We start from the raw sequence: 21,869 nt of genomic DNA, 5'->3' as shown, positions 1-21,869 counted from the left end.
TTGCTAAAATGTGAATATAAAGTTCTTTCTAATTGTTAAAACACTTGTGTTATCATCAGGCAAGCCAGCTTCTCTAAATTCCTGTCAGCAAATACACAGTAGAATAGCTCCAAGAGCTGTTCTGATCCTAAGTTTCTCCCAGACTAATCACTACAGCAGTGTGGGTGGCACGTAATTCTGAAATAAGCACCTTGAGTGGCGGATCATGTAGGAAGACATGCTGCTTGATTTGGATGGCAAAGGAAAATAATCCTCAAAAATAATTCTGCTCTCTTGCACAAACCTAGTTATAATGTGTGGTTATTATTTCTGCCTCCCCAGGAGCAAGTCTCTTTTTTTGGGGACTAACAAATCTCCTTACGGTGAAACAAAAACAAAACAAAACAAAAGAAAGCTCTTTCTCCAGTTTCATCCCACACAATTACGACAGCATTGGTTGTAGTAGTGGGAATGCAAAACAGATAGAACCTTGTTATGTCCATTAGCTCCAGGTTAAGCTGAAGATGGTTTAATTAATAATCATAATTTGACTTTTATGTATACAAACTAGAAGATATAATCTTTTTTTCCTCTCCCTTACTTGAGCCCAATATTATGTAGGCTTATCATTACTGGCAACAACCATGTTGAGGTGAGACTTCAGACAACTCAGAGTATACAGTAGACCAAATGAGAATAAAGACAGATCTAATGATATGAATTCAGATCCCATGTGAAGCTAATTCTATGTGTTCTTTCATAATGTAACTAAACATGTTCCCTTGTTAAGCTAGTTGTAGACATTTCTCTGATTGTAGAAGCTACTCTAAATGGTACAGTAACTTACTATGTATTAGTCATGAAATAGAAAATAGGAATGTGAGTTCTCAAATCAAGGATTGGTTAGTAAGTGTAGGAGAGCTAATGAATATATTCATGAAAGAAATCTTTCTGAGACTTAATTCAATCATAAAACTTTGCTTTCCACTAAAAGCCATTGTGTCTTCACCACGTACCAGCCAAACTTTATCACAACATATTGATTTATATACTTTAAGAGATTGCCTTGGGGATGGCACTGTGGCATAGTGGTGGAGCCACCACCTGCAGTGCTGGCATCCCATATGGGTGCCAGTTCTCTGCTATGGCCTGGGAAAGCAGTGGATGATGCTCCAAGTGCTTGGGCCCCTGCACCTGCACGGGAGACCAGGAAGAAGCTCCAGGTTCCTGGCTTTGGATCTGCGCAGCTCCAGCCATGGATGCCAGTTGGGGAGTGAACCAGAGAATGGAAGACCTCTCTCTCTCTCACTTTCTCTCTCTCTCTCTGCCTCTCCTCTCTCTGTGTAACTCTGACTTCAAATAAATAAATAAATCTAAAAAAAAGAGAGAAAGAGATTCTCTTTTCTTTTTATAGGCAGAGTGGACAGTGAGAGAGAGACAGAGAGAAAGGTCTTTCTTTGCCGTTGATTCACCCTCCAATGGCAGCCACAGCTGGTGCGCTGCAGCCGGCGCACCACGCTGATCCAAAGGCAGGAGCCAGGTGCTTTTCCTGGTCTCCCATGGGGTGCAGGGCCCAAGCACTTGGGCCATCCTCCACTGCACTCCCTGGCCACAGCAGAGAGCTGGCCTGGAAGAGAGGCAACCGGGACAGAATCTGGCGCCCCGACCGGGACTAGAACCCGGTGTGCCAGCGCCACAGGCAGAGGATTAGCCTATTGAGCCGTGGCGCCGGCCAGAGATTGTCTTAGAAGGACATAATGCAGTTGCTATCATCATTTTGTAAAGTGCAACTTAGAAAACTCAATTTAAGTATTTTGTGGAGCTGGGTTGCAGTTACGGATATATACAAATTATTTATGACTCAGTACAAATTCTGACCTTTGAAAAACTGCAGAGATGTTGAAAATTCTGCATTTTTGTTTTGTTTTTATAATTAAGGATCTAAAACTACAAGCTCTTCTTGATGAGCACAAATGAAATGTTAGCATTATTAGAAAGATCAACTTTTTTCTGTATCCCCAGAAATAAAAGAAAAAAAATTATACCTCTAAGTTGTGTAAAAATAAAGGGTCTTATTTTGTTTTCAAACAAATAAGTCTAATAAGACACGTATTATATCCTGTGTGACTAACCTTTAACTATGGATTGTTTGCTTAATTAATGAGATGTTGCTATAATAATAGTACGTAATTTGTTATCTCTGATTTCTCCAGGGATTGCACCATTGTGATTTTTAATTTGATCAGATAGAATTGAGACATTTTTTAGATACATAGAAGAAACAAAAAAAAAACAAAAGAAAAACACTGTCAAACTTCTTATTTGAGTCAAGAATGCAGGAGTCTTGTCTCATTTAAATTAGCCTAGGAACAACACAGAAAGTTGTGTCCTAATAATTAGGACATTTTATATCAAGAAAGTCCTATATTAGGTTCTAACTCTGCCCAAACATTACTTTGGGCAAATGAATCAACCTCTCTTTTAGCTCACTCATCATTAAAGCAGTTTATTTAACAAAAATAATCAGTTTTCTTTTCTTTTCACTTCATTTATTGTTGCTTAATTCTTGTGCTTGCTTTGGATTTTATTTATCTTTTTTTAAGTGGAATCCTGGATTATGAGTTAGAGAACATATTTTTGTTTAAAAATAATAATTCAGTGTTCTAAATTCTGCTCTAAGCATTAACCTTAGCCTGATTCTACAGATTTTGATGCATTCTATTTTCACTTTTAATCAGTTCAAATATATTTTTCCAACACCACTTCAGATTTTTCTTTAACCCATGGAATGTTAAGAAGTGTGTTGATTAATTTCCAAAAATTTTGGAATTTTCCAAATACTTTTTATTGATTTCAGTTTAGTTCTGTGTGGTTGGAAAGTTATTTGTATTGTTCCACTGCTTTTTATTTATTTATTTGAAAGTCAGAATTACAGAGAGAGAGAGAGAGACAGAGAGATCTTCCTTCTGTTAGTTCACATCCCAGATGACTACCATGGCCAGTGCTGAGTAGGTTGAAGCCTGAAGACAAAAGACCTTAGTCTGGGCCTCCTATGAGTGTGGTAGAGCCCTAAACACCATCATCCACTCCTTTTCCAAAGCCATTAGCAGGAAGCTGGAGCAGAAGTGGACCAGCCTGGACACAACCTAGATCCCATACATGATACCAATGTTGTAGGCAGTGGTTTTACCAACCACTCCACTATTCTGGTCCCCTCTTTTATTCTATTTTTTTAATTATCTTTTTACTTTTTATTTAAATAAATGGAACAGTTTTTATGAATTTTATATATTCCAGTTTTAAGAGTATAATTATATTCCCATCCTACCCTCTGTCCCTCACTCTTACACTTCCCCATCCTTTCCTTTTTTATTTTTAATTTTTACAGTGACATATTTCCAATGTTGTTTATAATTACAGGTTTAACCTTCCAATAAATAAAGAATTCAAAGAAGAGGAAGTAGGAAAAACACTATTCCTCGAGAGTATAGACAAGGGATACAGAACCATAATTGAACCTCAAAAATGTTGATTTTGTTCATATACATTACTTTTTAAAAACTATATATAGTTACCCCAAATCAGAGGAGATATATGATATTTACCTTTTGGTGACAGGCTTTTTTCACTGAGACTAACAGTCTCCAGTTGCATCCATTTTCTTGTGAAAGACAGAATTTCATTTGTTTTTATAGCTGAATACTATTCCACTGTGCATATATATACATATATACATATATATATATATATATATATATACATAATTTCTCAACGCAGTCATCAGTTTACAGACATCTGAGTTGATTCCATATCTTTACTTCTGTGAGTTGAGCTGCTATAAACATGAAGGCAAAGAGAACTCCTTCATATGCTGATTTCGATTCCTTTGAGTAAATTCCCAGAAATGGAATGGCTGTGTCATATGGTATATTTATTCCAGATTTCAGAGGAATTCCCATACTGCATTCCATAATGATTTTACTAGTTTACATTACTAGCAATGGTGCCTTAGTGTACATTTTTCCATGTATACATACCAGCATTTGTTAATTTTTGATATTTGGATTATAGCCATTCCATATAGGGTGAGGTGAAACTTAATGGTGGTTTTTATTTGCATTTTCCTGATAGGTAGTGATCCTAAGCATCTTTTCATGCATCTGTTGGACATTGTATTTCATTCTTAGAAAATGCCTGTTCATGTTCTTACCTCATTTCTTAACTGGATCACTTGTTTTATTGTTATTTAGTTATTTCAGCTCCTTATATATTTTTGATGTTAATCCTTTTATAAAATCCTTTGTCAGATCTATAATTTGCAATTATTTTCTCCCATTCTGTTGATTGCCTTCTTATTTCATTGTTTCCTTTGCTGTATAGAAGCTTCTTAGCCTAATGTAATCCCATTTGTTTATTTTTGCTTTGTTGCCTGTGCTGCTAATATCTTATCCAAGAAGTCTTTGTCTATGCCAATGTCTTTCAGTGGTTCCTCCATGTTTTTTCTATTAATTTGATGTTCAAGGTCTTAGATTTAGATCACTGAACTGTGTGCTTTCATTTTTGTATGGGGCACAACATAGGAGTCTTGTTTCATATTTATGCATGCAGAGATCCAATTTTCCTAACATCATTTATTTAAGAGACTGTCCTTTATATAAGAAATAATTTTAGTTTGTTTGTCAAAGATTCATTGGTTGTAGATGCATGGATTAATTTATGTTATGTTCCTTTGGTCAGCATGTCTATTCTTGTGTAAGTACCAGGCTGTTTTAATTAAAACAGCTATGTAGTATATCTGGAAATTTGGTATTGTGATGTCTCCAGCTTTATTTTTATTGCTTAGGATTGCTTTAGCAATCTTGGGTCTCTTATGATTCCATATGAATTTTAAGCCATTTTTTCCCAGATCTGAGAAGAACATCCTTGGGTTTTTGATTAAATCTGTAACTTGCTTTTGGTAATATGGACATTTTGATGATATTAATTCTTCCAACACATGAATAAGGAAGAATTTTCAATTTTTTATGTCTTCTTGTAGTTATTTCCTCACTGTTTTGCAATTTTCATTAAGAGATCTTTCATACCCTTGATTAAATTTATCCAAAATTATTTAAATGCATTGTGAATGACTGATTTTCAAGTTCTACCTCAGTCATTCCATTCTTTTGTGTATACATACAAATACTATTGATTTTTTGTGTTGACATTTTAATCCTGCAACTTTGCCAGACTCACTTATTAGTTCCAATAATCCCTTTGTTGAGTCTTTTGATTTCCTTATACATAGGGTAATATCATCTGCAAACAGGGATAGTTTTGACTTCCTCCTTTACCATTTGTATCCATTTGATTTATTTTTCTTGTTTACTAGCTCTAGCTAAAACTTCCTGAACTATTTGGTGAGAATGGACATTCCTATATGGTTCTGGATCTTAGTGGAAATACTTCCAGCTATTTTCTATTCAGCATGATTATGAATGTGGGATTTTCAGATGCTGCCTTGATTGTGTTGAGGTATGTTCCTTCTATACCTAATATGCTTAAGGTTTTTTTTTTTTTGAAAAGTTACTGTATTTTATCAGATGCTTTCTCCACATCATATGGTTTTTATTATTTTTACTGTTATATATCACATGTATTGATCACATGTATATATCACATGTATTGATTTGTTTATGTTGAAACATCCCGTCATATCAGGGATAAATCCCACTTGGTTGGTCCAGGTAAATGACCCTTCTGATACACTGTTGAGTTTGATTAAGTAGTATTTTGTTGAGTATTTTTGCATCAATGTTCACCGTAGATATTGGTCTATAATTCTGTTTCTTGTGTCTTTTTCTGGTTTTGGAATTAAGGTGATACTAGCTTCATAGAAGGAGTTTGAAAAGATTCTCTCCCTTTCAATTGTCTTGAAAAAAATTGGATTGGAATTTGTTCTTCATTAAGAGTTTGGTAGATTTCCCAGTGAAGTCATCCAGCCCAGGCCTTCAATATCCATCTTTGTTATTTGCTTACTTAGGTTTTTTTATTTCTTTATGACTCAATTTTGGTATATTATCCGTGTCCACAAATCTATCTCATTCTTGTAGATTTTCTGATTTATTGGCACATAGCTGTTTGTAGTTTTTCCTGATGATTCTTTTTATTTCTGTGGTATTTGTTGTGACATCTACTCTTTTATCTCTGATTTTATTAATTTATATCTTCCTCTTCCCCTTTTTTAGGTTTTTTGGGCCAGATGTATGAATTTTGTTTATTTTTTCAAATAACCATCTCTTCATTTCATTGACTTTTTTGTTTTAATTTTGTTAATTTCTTTAATTTAGTTTTTCTTTTTTCCTACAAATTTGGGGTGGTTTGTTCTTGTTTATCTAGATCTTCAAGATACATTGTTAGATCATTTATTTGTTGTAGGGTCATCTTCATTCATTTCTAGAAATATTTTCAATTGCTTTTTGATTTCTTCTGTGATCCACTGTTTATTCAGGAATAAGTTATTCAGACTCCATTGGTTTACATATTTTCTAGAGTTTTTAATTCGTCAATTTCCAGTTTCATTTCATGGTGGTCAGAAAGGATACATTGTATGATTTCAGGTTTTTTTTTTTTTCTAGAGACTTGCTTTATGGACTAGCATATTTTCAGTCCTAGTGAGTGCTTGATGCAACAATGAAAATAATGTGAATTATTCAGCTGAGGTTTGAAATGTTCTGTAGATATCAATTAGGTACATTTGTTCAACTGTGTAGATTCAATTGTGTGTTGTTTCTTTGTCTATTATTTAATAAAATTGATCTGTCCATTGATGAAAGTGGTATGTTGAAGTTTTCCATTGTTTCTATTGAAGGAAATGTCTCTCTTAGATCCATTAACATCATTTACCTAATGCTATATATTTACTATAGTCAAAGCTTCCTGTTGAATTGATCCTTAAAAGATTATATAATTTCTGTCTTTTTCTATTTTAATAGTTTTTGTGTTAAAGTCTATTTTGTTTGTCACTAGAATGGCTACTTCTGCCTATATTTTTCTGTTAGCATTGGATAACTTTTCCCATTCCTTCACTTTCATTCTGTGTGTATCTGTTGGTGAAATGTGTTTAGTAGGCAGCAAATAGCAAAAATGATGGATTTTATCAAATGCTTTTTTTTTTTTTTGGTCTTGTTTTTCAATCCATTCAACCAGTCTATGTCTTTTAATTAAAGAATTTACACCATTTCAATTAAATGTTATTGATAAATGATAAGATAGTCTTGCCAATTTTCATAAATATTCCTATTGCTTGTTTTTTTTTATTTCTTTTGTACTTTTACTAGAAGATTCTCTCTGCTTTCACATTCTTTCATGATGCTATCTTTCTGTGTTTCTGTGTGTAGCACATCATTAAGAATCATTTGTGGCCAGCGCCGTGGCTTAACAGGCTAATCCTCCGCCTTGCAGAACCAGCACACCGGGTTCTAGTCCCGGTTGGGGTGCCGGATTCTATCCCGGTTGCCCCTCTTCCAGGCCAGCTCTCTGCTATGGCCCGGGAAGGCAGTGGAGGATGGCCTAAGTCCTTGGGCCCTGCACCCACATGGGAGACCAGGAGAAGCACCTGGCTCCTGGCTTCAGATCAGCACAATGTGCCGGCCGCAGCGGCCATTGGAGGGTGAACCAACGGCAAAGGAAGACCTTTCTCTCTCTCTCTCTCACTATCCACTCTGCCTGTCAAAAAAAAAAAAAAAAGAATCATTCGTAAAGCTAGATGTATAGTGACAAGTTCCTTCAGTAAAGTCGTTATTTTATCTTCATTTATAAATGAGCATTTCTCTGGGTACAGTATTCTGGATTGACAGCTTTTTTTTTATCTTTTAGGATTTGGATTATGTCTCTCAATTCTGTCCCTCATTTTTATTTTTAATGGTTTATTTAAGAATAGTTTTTTAAATCTACAAAAACAATTGTGAAGTAATAATACAAAGAATTCCCTTTCATCACACATCCCACATCCCTTAATATTGCTTCATGTTGATATTATGTGTCACAATTAAGGAACCACATCCAACTTCACATACTTTGTCTTTAAGATTTATTTTTATTTATTTGAAAGAGTTACAGAGAGAGGTGGAAACAGAGAGAAAGGTCTTCCATCCACTGATTCACTCCCCAGATGGCTGCAATGGCTGGAGCGGCAGCGATCTGAAGACAGGAGTCAGGAGCTTCTTCCATGTCTCTTACATGGGTGCAGGGGCTCAAGGAGTTGGGCCATCTTCTACTGCTATCCTAGGCCATATCAGAGAGCTGGATTAGAAGAGGAGCAGCCAGGACTCGAACCAGCATCCATATGGGATGCTGGAACTTCAGGCCAGGGCTTTAACCTACTGTGCCACAGCGCCAGCCCCCACATACTTTTTCAATCCAAGCTTCTATCTACCTCTCCTACCTCCTCTCACCTCTTGTAGTTAATATAATATATTCAGATTGAGGGGTGTTTTGTTCGCTTTATTTTTTTATTTTCTTTACCACATATAAGAGACATTTGGTATTTTTCTTTGCCTAGTTTATTTCATTTAGTAAGCTTTCTACACTTGATTCAATGTCAGCAAGGAATCCGGGATTTCCCCCACAGTTAGGGCTGTCCATCTGTAAGGCAGCAGCAGTGGCGCTGCTTTCTGCTTATGTTCTCCAAGCAAAATTTTGTCTCCTGACTGGGGAGTCAGGTTAGCAGCAGTGGGCAGTGGCAGCAGCTTTCTTTGTTTTGTTTTTCTCTCTGCTTTTCTTAGAGTCTCAGCCCTATCTGCAATTCCTGTTATATTTTACTGAAGGTTCCTCTCACTCAACCTCCTGAAAAGATTATTCTTTGTTTGGTGTTTGAAACTTTTCTGTAGCTGAGGTGGTTGCTCATGCTCTCTATTCAGCCATATTGACCCCCCCCCCACAGCCTACTGCTTATTTTTACATATTGCTATATAAACATGAAAATACTCTGTCCTAGTGAATTTTCATATGCACTTGAAAAGAAGGCATATTCTACTGACAGCAGGTAAGTGTCTTATAAATGTCCATCGTTTCCTTCTTTGGTGTTGCTCAATAATTTTTTTTTCAGTGTGCTTTTTTTTTTATTAAACTTTTATTTAATGAATATAAATTTCCAAAGTATAGCTTATGGGTTACAATGGCTTCCCCCCTCCCATAACTTCCCTCCCGCCAGCAACCCTCCCCTTTCCCGCTCCCTTTCCCCTTCCATTCATGTGAAGATTCATTTTCAATTCTCTTTATATACAGAAGATCAGTTTAGTATATATTAGGTAAAGATTTCAACATTTTGCCCATATAGCAACATAAAGTGAAAAAACTACCATTGGATTACTAATTATAGCATTAAATAGCAATGTATAGCACATTAAAGACAGAGATCCTATATTTATTGTTAGGCTACTAGTTCTACCAATTATAGGTAGAGGAGCATTATATTCTACATACCAATTATGGATTTCTTTTCTATTTCTACTTCTGCTTCAACCAGTTTTTGCTTTATGTAATTTATAACTCTGATTTTAGATACATACACATTTAAAGCTATTTCTTCTTGAAAAAAATCATATTTTATTGTTATTGAATATCTCTATCCCATTTGGATGTTTATCCCACCTGTTGTTCTGAATCTATTCTGTTATATATAAGTTTTTCTAATGAGATTTTTTTAATTGACAGATAACTGTTATTGGTAATTCATGCACTGTGTATTAATCAACTCAAGATACTCAGGTAATTCATCATCTCAAACCTATATCATTTCTTTCTAATGAGAACTAAAAAAATCTTATTTCTAGATATTTTGGGTTATAAAATACAGAGTTGTAAACTATAGTCACTTTCTGTATAATAAAATTTTATACTTACTTGTCCTATCTTACTGTGACTTTAGACTCATGACACAATCTATTCACATCATCTCTTTTCCACTGCCCTCCTGGTCTCTGGTAGCTACTATTCTGCTTACCAGTTATATATCTCACTTTCTTTTTTTAATATTTTATGTATTTTATTTGAGAGTAGGAGCTACAGACAGTGAGAGGGATAGACAGAGATAAAGGTCTTCCTTCTGCTGGTTCACTTCCCAGATGGCCGCAACGGCAGGAGCTGCGCCAATCCGAAGCCAGGAGCCACGCGCTTTTTCCTGGTCTCCCCCTTGGGTGCAGGGCCCAAGGACTTGGGCCACCTTCCACTGCTTCCCCCGGGGCCACAGCTGAGAGCTGGATTGGAAGTAGAGCAGCCGGTACTAGAACCGGCGCCCTTATAGGATGCCGGCGCCACAGGCAGAAGATTAACCCACTGAGCCACGGCGCCAGCCCCAATATATATCTCACTTTCAATATTCCACATATAAGTGAAATAATCTAGCATTAAATTACCTTTCATTAGGATATGCATGGTATAATGATTTTATCCTTTTCCTTTTAATAGCTGTATGTGCAGATATTTTATGTAGATTTATTATAGATAGTTTATAGTTAGTTCTTTCCTTTTTGTTAATATATTTATTCATTTCAAATGTAGAGTTAAAGAGAGAGAGTGGGAGAGAGCAAGAGAATCTTCCATTCGCTATTTCTCTCCCCAAATTGTCACAGTAGCTGGGACTATGCCAGGCCATGGCCAGGAGTCTGGAATTCCATCTACAGCTCTCATGAGGGTAACAGGGGACCAAGCACTTGGACCATCTTCTGCTGCTTTTTTCCAGGTGCATTAGCAGGGAGCTGGATAAGAAACTGGAACAGCTGGGACTCAAATTGGATCCCATATGGGATACCAGTGTTGCTGGCAGTGGCTTAACTTGCTGTGCCACAATGCTGGCCCCTGTTTTTTTTTTTTTTAATTTTTAAAGATATTTATTTATTTATTTAGAAGTTAGAGTTACATAGATACACAGAGAGAGAAGGAGAGGCAAAGAGAGAGGTATTCCACTGCCCGCTGTTACACTCCCCAATTTGTGACAATAGCCGGAGCTACAGCAATCTGAAGCCAGGACCCAGGAGCTTCTTCAGGGTCTCTCACGCGGGTGCTGGGGCCCAAGGACTTGAGCCATCTTCTGCTTCCCCAGGTCATAGCAGAGAGCTGGATCGGAAGTGGAGCAACTGGGACTGGAGCAGGTGCCCATATGGGATGCCAGCACTACAGGAGGAGGATTTACCCACTACACCAGAGCTGGCCCCTGGTCTCTGTTTTTTATTTTTAATTGAATTTACTAATTTATTTTCATTAGTTAATGCTTTTAAATAGTTTATATTTAATGAGAAAATAATATAGTTAGATTAAAACCTCACATTGTAGATGTTTCCTATTTGTTTCATTCTTATCTTCTGTTTTTCCCCTTCTACTTGTGCTTTCCCTGAGTGAACATTTTGTAAAGTTGCATTTTATCTTCATTATTGTCATATCATCTATGTCAACTTTAACTTTTTAGAAGTTTTTCCAAGTTTAAAATTCATATTTTTTACTTAGAGGCTATTTTCAAATCCTATTCTACTTCACATGCAGTTTAAGTATCTTGTGTGCATTTATTCTCAGTGATATTCATGTTTTGCACTATTGATGTTCCATATTTTATTTATTAATATCCTACAAAAACAATGCATTATTATAAATTTAGACATTCAGTTACTGCTTTATTTAAATTTTCTTCAAAATTTTCATTGCCCATAATATTTTATGCACTTATTCTTAGGTAGAATTTGTATTGGATAGTTTGCATTATCAGAGAAAAAAGATAATATTTTTCTGAAAAGAATATAAAATGTTGATTGTTAAATATTTGACTTTCACTATAAATGTGGATTAGTAAGTCATGGACAGAACTGAGATACAATCTCTTTTAGTATTTAGTCTTTGCTATTTTATTTCCAATTTTCTAAGCCAATTATTTAATCAGTTTACCATAATTAAGAAGTGAGATGAAAATGATACTTGTAAGGGAAGGAAAACAGAACTAGGCAGAGGAAGACACGGCTTATTATGCAGTTGCCATGGCTGGGTTGGTTGTGGTGGAAGGCTCAAATGATTTCACTTAGCATTAAAGACCTGGATGGACCATCAGTAATACCCCAAACAGAAAAAGCACTGAGGCCTTGAATTCATTAACTGCATCTAGTTCAAGTTTCTTCCCATTAAGGGAATGTAAATATATATAAAGAAGCTTCCTTACAAGACAAAAATTCCTAGGAAGAGACACTTCTATGAGATATTAGCATCTATCACTCCCAGCACATTGGGTGGTAATAAGTGCCTTCATTCTGAAAGGGCCTGAGGTAAGATGCTGCAATATCCACTATTGTCCACCCATCATGTCACTTATATCCACCTGCTTTCTATAAGAAGTTTATCCATTTGGAAACAAGTCTGCCAGGAGAAACGATAATGTTATTATCAATAACCTAGACTCTCCCTTGTTTTTTCTGTTCTTGCAGTCACAAATAATACTCACAGTATTCTTCCTCTGGTTTGTAGATCCTTCTAAACTTCAACCCTCACTTACACTGGTCAAAAGAGATAACATGGTTGGGCGATTCTGGATTTTCTTTTTCCCTTTTTAAAAATTTTATTTAAGTTCTACAAGTTTCATTTATATACATTCCTATATACAGATTTAGGAACATAGTGATTCTTCCTTCCCAACCCTCTCTCCCGCCCACACTCCAACCCTTCTTCCTCCTCCCTCTCCCATTCCCACTCTCAATTTTTACAAAGATCTATTTTCAGTTTACGGAGTGATTGTGAAGTTAATCCTACAGTAAGTAAAAGAATTCAACAAATAATATGAAGAAAAAACACTGCTCCTCAAGGGAAAGGACAAAGTCTGTAAACAATTACCAAATCTCAAAATGCCCATTTTACTCTAATATATTACATTTTAGGTACTCTATTAGTTACCTCGGATCAGTGAAAACATATGGTATATGTGTTTTTGGGGACTGGCTTATTGTACTATGTATAATGGTTTATAGTTGTATCCATTTTGTTGCAAAAGACAGGATTTCATTTTTTAACAGCTAAGTAGTACCCCATAGTGTACTTATAACATAATTTCTTCATCAAGTCAACTATCTTCACTTGTGTGAATTTGTAAATTTTTGAGTTTTCTTTTCATTAAAGTCAGATTTCCTAGGCCATGATGCCCTTATCCAATTGCTATGAGGGTATTTCAAAAGTTTGTGAAAGTGGAATTAAAGGGATGTTTATTTTTGGTGCAAGAAAATGTTGAAATCCATGCATACGAATGGTCTTCCAAAAGCTTATCACAATGCACATTATGAACAGATTACAGATGGACTTCAAAAAATTAACTAAATAAACTTTAATTCCATTTTTCCAATTTGGCCATACCCTTGTATAGTTACTGTCAAAATTAGGCAGATATTTGGTGGTTTCTCAATAAGTTAAACAGAATTGCTATATGCTCAATCCTGGGAATGTACATGGAATATTTGAAAACTGGAACCCAGAGAATGGTGGTGTTGTGCAGGAGTTTAAGCTGCCACTTGCTATGACAACATCTTGTATAAGTGTCATTTCAAGCCCCAGCTGCTACACTTCTGATCCAGCTCTTTGCTAATAAACCTAGGGAAGCCGCAGAAGATGTCCCAAAAGTTTGGGTCCCTGCCAACCACTTGGAGAACTGGATAGGGTTCCAGGCTTCTGATTTTCTGTTTGGCCAAGCCCGAACTGTTGTGTCCATTTGAGGAGTGAACTAGCAGATGAAAGGTCCTATTCTCTCTGTTTCTCACTTTCTGTAACCTTGTATTTTAAGTAAATAAATAAGTCTTAAACAAAGAAAAAGAAAATAAACTAGGGACTCAGACACTTGCATGCCCATGTTAATTGCAGATCACAATAGCTAAAAGGTGGACACAATCTAAAGTCTATCAAATTTACATTAGATAAATAAAATGTGATACATGTTTGCCATGAAATATTACCAAGCCACATGAAGAGATGAGCTGTGATATATGCTACAATGTAGGTGAACTCAAAAACATTACACTAATTAAAATAAGCCACACACAAAAGGATAAATGCTGTATTATCCCAATCAGAAATTTTCAGAGAAATTTATGGAGTTAGAGAATAGGTGCGAAAGGAAGATAATAGGAAAAATAGAAATGGCTGCTTAGTATAGAAATTCTTTCAGGGGTGAGAATGTGTTTTGAAATAAGTGATTAATGACATCGTGGATGTAGGTATTGCCACTGAATTGTAAATGTAAAGATGGTTAAAATTATACACTCTGTATATATAAACAAATTAAATTATATAAAGCATACATTGTTTACATATATATTTAGTGTAAATATATAGAGTTTATATTTAATGCATATATTATACAGTTTGCCAAATTAAAAATTATGCTATGTTTCTAAACACTTGAATTGTATGGTCAAAATGGATGAACTATATGATGTGTAAATCATATGTCAAAAAACTCCTAGTTACTGGCTTGGGGTTGGCCTAGGCTGGCTTTGTAACCATCTTTATTGGCATGAACCAGTGTATGGAAGACCTCTCTGTCTTTCCCTGTCTCTCTGCAACTGTGACTTTCAAATAATGTAAATACATTTAAAAATAATATGTAGACTGTTTTCTTTCACAGCACACTGCTGGAAATAATAACTGTTGAAATAACATAATTTGAACAAAACATCTGAATGTCAACATGCAATGAACAATCTTTATTGAATTTAATTATTTTTAAATTAGAGACTGTGGAATCTTACAGATAAGTAATTTTAAAATATTCAGTTTAGAGAAAAGATCATGGAATATTATTTTATGAATGGCAACCATAACATGTTTTAAGTACATTATCATAGAAAAAAATAAAGACAAAATTCCATTTTGAAAATTTTAAACATTTACAGAAATCGTCAAATGTACTAGCATTATTCATTCTAAAATATAACATGTGTAAATATCTTCCTAGCATCCAGATATGCCATTAAAATGAATAGGTAGCATATAGTATTTATTTATTTATTTACCTATGGAAGTAGAAAAAGGATCAGGAGGAGGAGGAAGAGCAGGAAGGAGGGAGAGAGGGAGGGGAGGTGGAGAGAAAGGGAGGGGAGAGGGAGAGGGAGAAACACATGCAAGTTCAATCCCATCCACTGGTGTATTCTCCAAATGTGTGCAATAACTGAGGCCGAGGTAGGACTGGAACCTGGAGCCAGAAACCCAATCCAGGTCTCCCATGTGGGTAGCAGGAACCCGATTACTTGTAATCACTTTGTTTCCAAAGATTTGCATTAGCAGGAAGTTAGAGTGAGAATCTGAATTCAGGTATTAAACCCAGATACTGTGATGTGACACAGGTTCTTGATCAGCATCTTAACTGCTAGACTGCACACCCACCCCCACACTGCAGTCTTAAACTACACTGTATGTACATGATATCATATAACAATAGTTAAAGCTATCAAAAGGAGCCAGAAGTAAGTTAATTCCCTTTGATTTCCACTGAGATTTTTCTTTACATTCAGCTGATTAATTTTGGTGAGAGGTTAGAAACAATAGAAATGCATTTTCTTTTTCAATGCCTGCAAATATGACAAAATTCTTAGTGCCAATGCTAATCTTTAGGCCAATAGTTCTAGAAAGGGACCAATCAATGGCAATGTTTCACGAAGTCACAAATGATTAAGAGAAGCATACCAAAGAATCATGGAATTCAATTTTCTTCAATTCATAAAAATTTGAAGTTATATCCTTTTACATGATTTGATACCAAAATATTCTTTCATATATGAACAGAAGATGATATAAAACAATTAAAAATAAGAAATTATATGTTGGTTCCCTTAGTTTTTTGCTTGTGTGTGAGACATTTTTATTTCCTTTAAATTATTTAATTGTATTTAAAAATTTAAAGTATGGAATCATCTGTTTCAAATGAGTTAGGCCCATACCAGAACTCTTCTTCTTGCCTAACTCCTAACTCCTCCATCATGAAGTCCTCATTTTTTTTTTTTGGGGGGGGGGGTGGGGGTGGGGGAGGACTGTGTAAGCAGATGGAGAGTTGTGAAAGAAGAACAGGTTCTGAATTAGTGAAGGGGGTAAGAAGAGAATAAAATTATATGATATTGTACAGTAAGTATAATGATAATCATGTTTCTATGTTATAAGATTTTATTTTCATCTAATACCTGAAAGAATGTGATTCATTCTGGGAAAATAAAAATTTTAAAAGATCCTCTAGTCATAGAATTTCAAATAGCATCAACAGATAAAGATATCATTTTCAATCTAAAAAATGCAATTATGATAGAAAATCTTCTGCAAAAATCAATTTATAAAGACTCAAATACTAAAATAAATAGGTAGAGAAACTGAAGTGCTAGATCTAGTTATACAATCCTTGACTGAAGTGCAAGATGCCAGTATATTAAGGTCATATCACCATGCTGTTAGAAGTAAATAAGAAATAAAATGAACCAGAGGGTGAATATGTAACCATCAAGGCTTGAAAGAAACTTTTTGTCATGTTCATAACTATTTCCTTATACATACTAGAAAGAACTCTATAGCATGTTCTTATTGTAGAAAGTACAGAACTCAATATTACAATTCACTACATAGCCACATGAGTTCCCCGCATCCAAATAAGCAAAAATATAGTTGGGATCATTAGACATTATTCTGAACAATTTTTGGAAGCTTCATAAAAGGAAAAAAACAGCCTTGTTAGTATTTTTATGAATATAATCCTGAATAAGTCACAGTAAGTTCAAAGAATGAAAATCCAAGTAAGCACAGACTTTTGAGATAGAGAGGTTGACACACTCCTTCCACTGCCCCAAGTTTATTAAAGTTGAGTAAATGTCCTTTCTCCAAAGCCACAGTAATGCTCTCCCCACTTCCTTGCATTCCCTTCTTTACTTTATTTCTTACTCATTCTCTCCCTTGCAACATGAACTAGACAGTTACTATTCCCTGGTGTCCCTGGCACTGAACTTGAAGGTCAGATTTCTGGCTAGCTTCTTGCCCCTGTTATCAGACTTTTATGTCCTAAATACAGAATATTCCATAAAGATTCCAATAGAAATTCCCTTTAGGAAACCTAATTCACTGCTAACACTTCCATGGACTTGGCACTAAAAAACTTTGTCTATGAACATTTCTGGAATAAACACACTGATCTGTTCCCTACAACACTGAAATATTTAGATAAAACAGGATCTGTTTGTGAGATGGATGTAACAATGCACTTTAAGTTACGCTGTTTTCATTCATCCCCCTTTCTTTCCAAAGGTTAGACAAAATTGATATAAAATTATATATTATATATAAGAATAAGAAGTTCTTTATCATGTTTACAATAATGAGCTCTAATTTCCAAGCTGTTCCCTGGAGAAATGTTCTGTTTTCCATTATTTGTGACAAAAAGATGTACTTTCAACCTAAAAACAGATACAAGATATCTGATCCCAAGTATTTCACTTAATATAGATATTTCACTTTGATGGTGAAGGTAAAAAATTGAAAAACCATAATTTCAAATTCAGTCATTATTTGTAGTTTTATATGATGTAGAATATTGAATTAACTTTTTATATAGACTGATTATCCCTTAGAAAATCCAACCAAATTGCCTTTTATTCATGTCTTCCTTTAAAAGTAGCACTAAGACTATGCTAAGAATACCAAAGTGATTAAAATGAATTTGATTTTTGACATTTTCTTCTCAGGAAACAAGCACAAGTGAAGAACTTTGCCAGAAACAACCCTTGGGATATAGCTTTACTCTAAGCCAGGGACTATTCTGGGGTTACAGCTGTGAGAAAGAGTGATAACACCATTTGCTCTTAACTTTCTGACACTTCGGTAGCAGAAAGCAAAGACTGCATCTGAATTTAGATTTTCTGAGTCATCCAGTAGTTCTAAGTTATCAAAAACATGTCTGTAAATTTAAAAGCATGCATGACTAGAAGATGGCGTTTTTGAGGATATGTGGCTTCTAAAAGAAAGGCCTTCAGTTAAGCTGTCCATAAAATCATTGCTGGCTTTGAGGAAAGGGTATGAATATTTGGTGTAAGAGTATGAGTGGGCTCATACAGACTGCTTTAGGTGCCCAATTAACAAAGCTCTACAAAGAATTTTGCAGGCAGATATTAATCCTTCTTCTACACATCACCCAAGATCACTTTGTCACCTTGAAGACTAGTTGTTGGGGAAATGTTAGAGATATAACAATTTTGACAAGCTCTTGTGAGCACTGAAATATCCTATTTAAAATAGCTTTTTGGACACAGCACAGGAAAGATATCTTATAGCAATTATAGTTGGAAATCCATTTTATGAGTACAACCAGATTCCAAATTTGGTATATTTTAAGAGTAGGCAATATTGCAATAGCTAATGGAAATGTTATAGGTTTGGGTGGGACATGAACAGTTCGTGTAGTTTCTGCTGTGACTATATCTGGGAGGGTCTACAATCACTTACATTCCACTTATACTCATCAATATACCCATAAGTAAAACATCACATGTACATCTACTGAACACATTTTGTTCCTTTCCACTTGATACCAACATATATTATAAGCCCAATCTATAACAATGAATTCTTTGCAGAAAGCTTATTACAAAAATAATTATTATACAAATGATTGAAGGTATCAGGTGGATCTTTGAAATAATGGTCATTTGCATGCAATATGAACAAAATTGTGATTTATTTATTAAATAAAATCACTAAAGTCATTTATTTATTTCCATTTGTAACCAACATTGACAAGGGAATTAAATTAATCCAACAATTATTAAAACATCACTTTACAACTTACAAGAATGAATTTCAACTTCCCAAACTACCCTTAGTATAAAAGTAGCTTTACACGAACAAGGGGAGGAATTTTTATTTGATAAAATAACCATAAAATGAATGAAGGTATTTCAAGGATATTAGATATTTACAAAGTAGTTCTTCATAAAAATGTTCCATTAAAGAATAAAGATCAAATGTTTTCTGTAGAATATAATGATGGGATTTAATATTGGAGGTGTCAGCTATGAAGACCACATGGTTATTTTCAGAAATAACATTTAACCTTTCTCTTGTGGCTGATGGAGGCCAATGCAGTATTTTATTATCAACATTGGCAGGTGATTTATTACCACTGTTTCTACTCCAGTAAAGCCACATTAGGCAGTGCTCTATGTATCATTTGTTATCTTCACCACCCTGCACACTTTCTGCATGCTTAATCTCTTTGTTCTAGCAAATTTTAAACAGAGAAGAGTAAATACTTAAATAATTATTCCGGATTCTTCAGAAACTATAGGTAAACTCTACTAGCTGGATAGATTATTCCAGACAATGTCTGACGTAATCATAAAGTTCTGGCTTCAAGAAGAGTGATGGTTAAACATTTGAAACATCAGCTATGCATAATGGTGCATTAGTGTAGATATAGCAGTGACAGAGAATAAATCACAGGCACACTTTCAGATGGGAATAAAATTTTGTAGAATAAATTCAGGTCAGATAGATCTCAACAGTTTCTGTTTTCAGAACTTACTACCTAAAAAATCAGTCAAATTGTCTGAAATTGCTTGGCAGATGCACTGAGAATAGTTTCCCTATCTTTCAGCTAGTTTGATGATTTGACATTAATGTGGAAGCAAATTTAGGAATATCAAAATAGTTCCATCCTCTAAAATTCTATATTTTTGTGTGTATCCCTGCTGAATTTTAGAATCTTTGGGAATAAGATTTTATCTTCAGTAAAATACAATTAATGATAATCACTCTTAAATCCAGAATTAACTTGTTTCTGCATGTATTTCCTTTAGTCAACAATCATAGACATTATGAGGTGTTTGTAAGGGAAAGCATCTTCTCTGTGTGATGTTATGCTCTGAGAAGGGCTCTGAATCACCATAACTCCGAGCCTATCTCCGTCTCTTTACTCTCTCTGCCCAGGGAGCTGGAGTAATTTATGTGATTGGTAAATGTGAAAATAATTGACTACACCTGCTTTGCTGATCTCTGCCCTTCTTTGTCTTGATGGTAAGCAAGTTTGTAGAGATAATCCATTCTCTACTGCTCCTTTAGGGACATCTACATGTTCAATAACTATTAATGTTGACGTTTGGTACTAAGAATTCTATTATTGATTCTCATCTACAATCTATGTCTTCTATCCAACTCTTTACAAATCATAATGTAATATTGCTTCCTATTCATCATTCTTTTTATTTCTCAGAACTCAACTGATTGATTTAGAAGAGTGTTATTAATTGAAATTTCTCAGTAACTCCATCATGTCCTATGGATTAAAAACAAAAAAGTACTCTTTCTCTCTCTATTTTAAGTAGCTCCTTTCCATGAGTTCCTATATCACTGCCTATCTGTGGGATTGTTAATCACTAAGCCTGAATTTATTCTGTTCTTTAAAAGAGATAATAAACATTCATTTCCTCAAATGCATCGTCATGGATAAACTTCTGTTTACCACTACTGCTTGTGTGCAGAACATTCTAAACACTTCGAGAAAAGAATTTCATAGAGTTTGGAGTTAGAAATGAGCACAAATGTAAATGAATGCAAGGATCAATAAAGAAGTAAATTATAAAGTTTGTATTTATTCAATGAAAAATATATATGTGTATATATATATATATATATATAATCTATGATGCAATATAGACAACTGAATACCATAATGAGTAATAATGAGTGGAGATCTATGTACTTTAAATGCAGCTAGAACTAAATCCTGTCTTGCTACATATTCTCCTTTTGAAAATCAATCTTCCTGAATCAAAATTTTATCAATAGTGAAATTATGCAAGTAATTTCTCTCATAAGCAAATTAAGAGATTTTTCATTTTTTTGAAAAAAATATTATATTTGAAAGGCAGAGTTATAGAGAAAGACAAGGGAAAAGATAAAGATCTTCTATCCACTTGTTTATTATCCAAATAGTTGGGCGCTGGGCTAGGATGCAGCAGGATCTTGGAATATCATGGCGATCTCCCATGCAGGCAGTAGGGTCCCAACCAGCACTCATAAGGGGTGCTAGAATTGCATCTGATGGCTTAACTGACCAACTCATTGTGGAGGCCCTGAAATTTTTCTTAATAATGTGTTACAATACTGCACATATTAGGAGTTAATATGTGTTTTTCCTCTAGCTCTCTACAAAATGTTCTTAAGTCTCTTAGGAAAATAGGCATGCAATGATATGATATAACTGAGAATATTAATTAGATAAAAAGAATATTAATCATAGAAGAAGGAAAGAAAGAATTCTACTCACTATTGAATAAACTATGAAAATCATAAGGAAATTATTGTATTTGGATTAAGTAGTGTAAACTTGCTAGCTAATAGAATACTTCTATGAAAACTGTTCTGTGTATGTGGACAAAGTGATACAGACTAATGAATGCAACATACTACTCTTAAAAACTTAGAAAATGGAATAGTTTAGGCACAAAATCACATATGCTAAACAAGGCTGTAGCTACGACAGTTACACAACTGTAATAGGTGGTGACAGATTATAAGATGATATAAGGCAGATACTTGTTATTCTCATATGATTTTCATATGAAACTTAAACAGTATTCAGTGTAATGGTAGGGTAATAGTCTACTTCTTATCGATAAAACAAATATGATAAGATGGAAATAATAAAGCCAACGAAACCAACACTGTAAATAAAAATAATTCTATGTACTTCAGAGTGTAACAATATGGCCTAGTTAAATAAGTCTGTTAAGTAGCGTTAATAATTCTGCAGATATCTTAACCTTTGAAGCAAATTTGCATATGTGCATATAAAGACAGCAGCATTAATTTTCTCACAGCAATGCACATGGGTAATCTTATTTAAACACCTATAACTGAAA

This window comes from Lepus europaeus, chromosome 8 (assembly GCF_033115175.1).
Source record: "Lepus europaeus isolate LE1 chromosome 8, mLepTim1.pri, whole genome shotgun sequence".
Taxonomy (NCBI): Eukaryota; Metazoa; Chordata; class Mammalia; order Lagomorpha; family Leporidae; genus Lepus; species Lepus europaeus.
Note: the sequence above shows the minus strand (reverse complement) of the source record.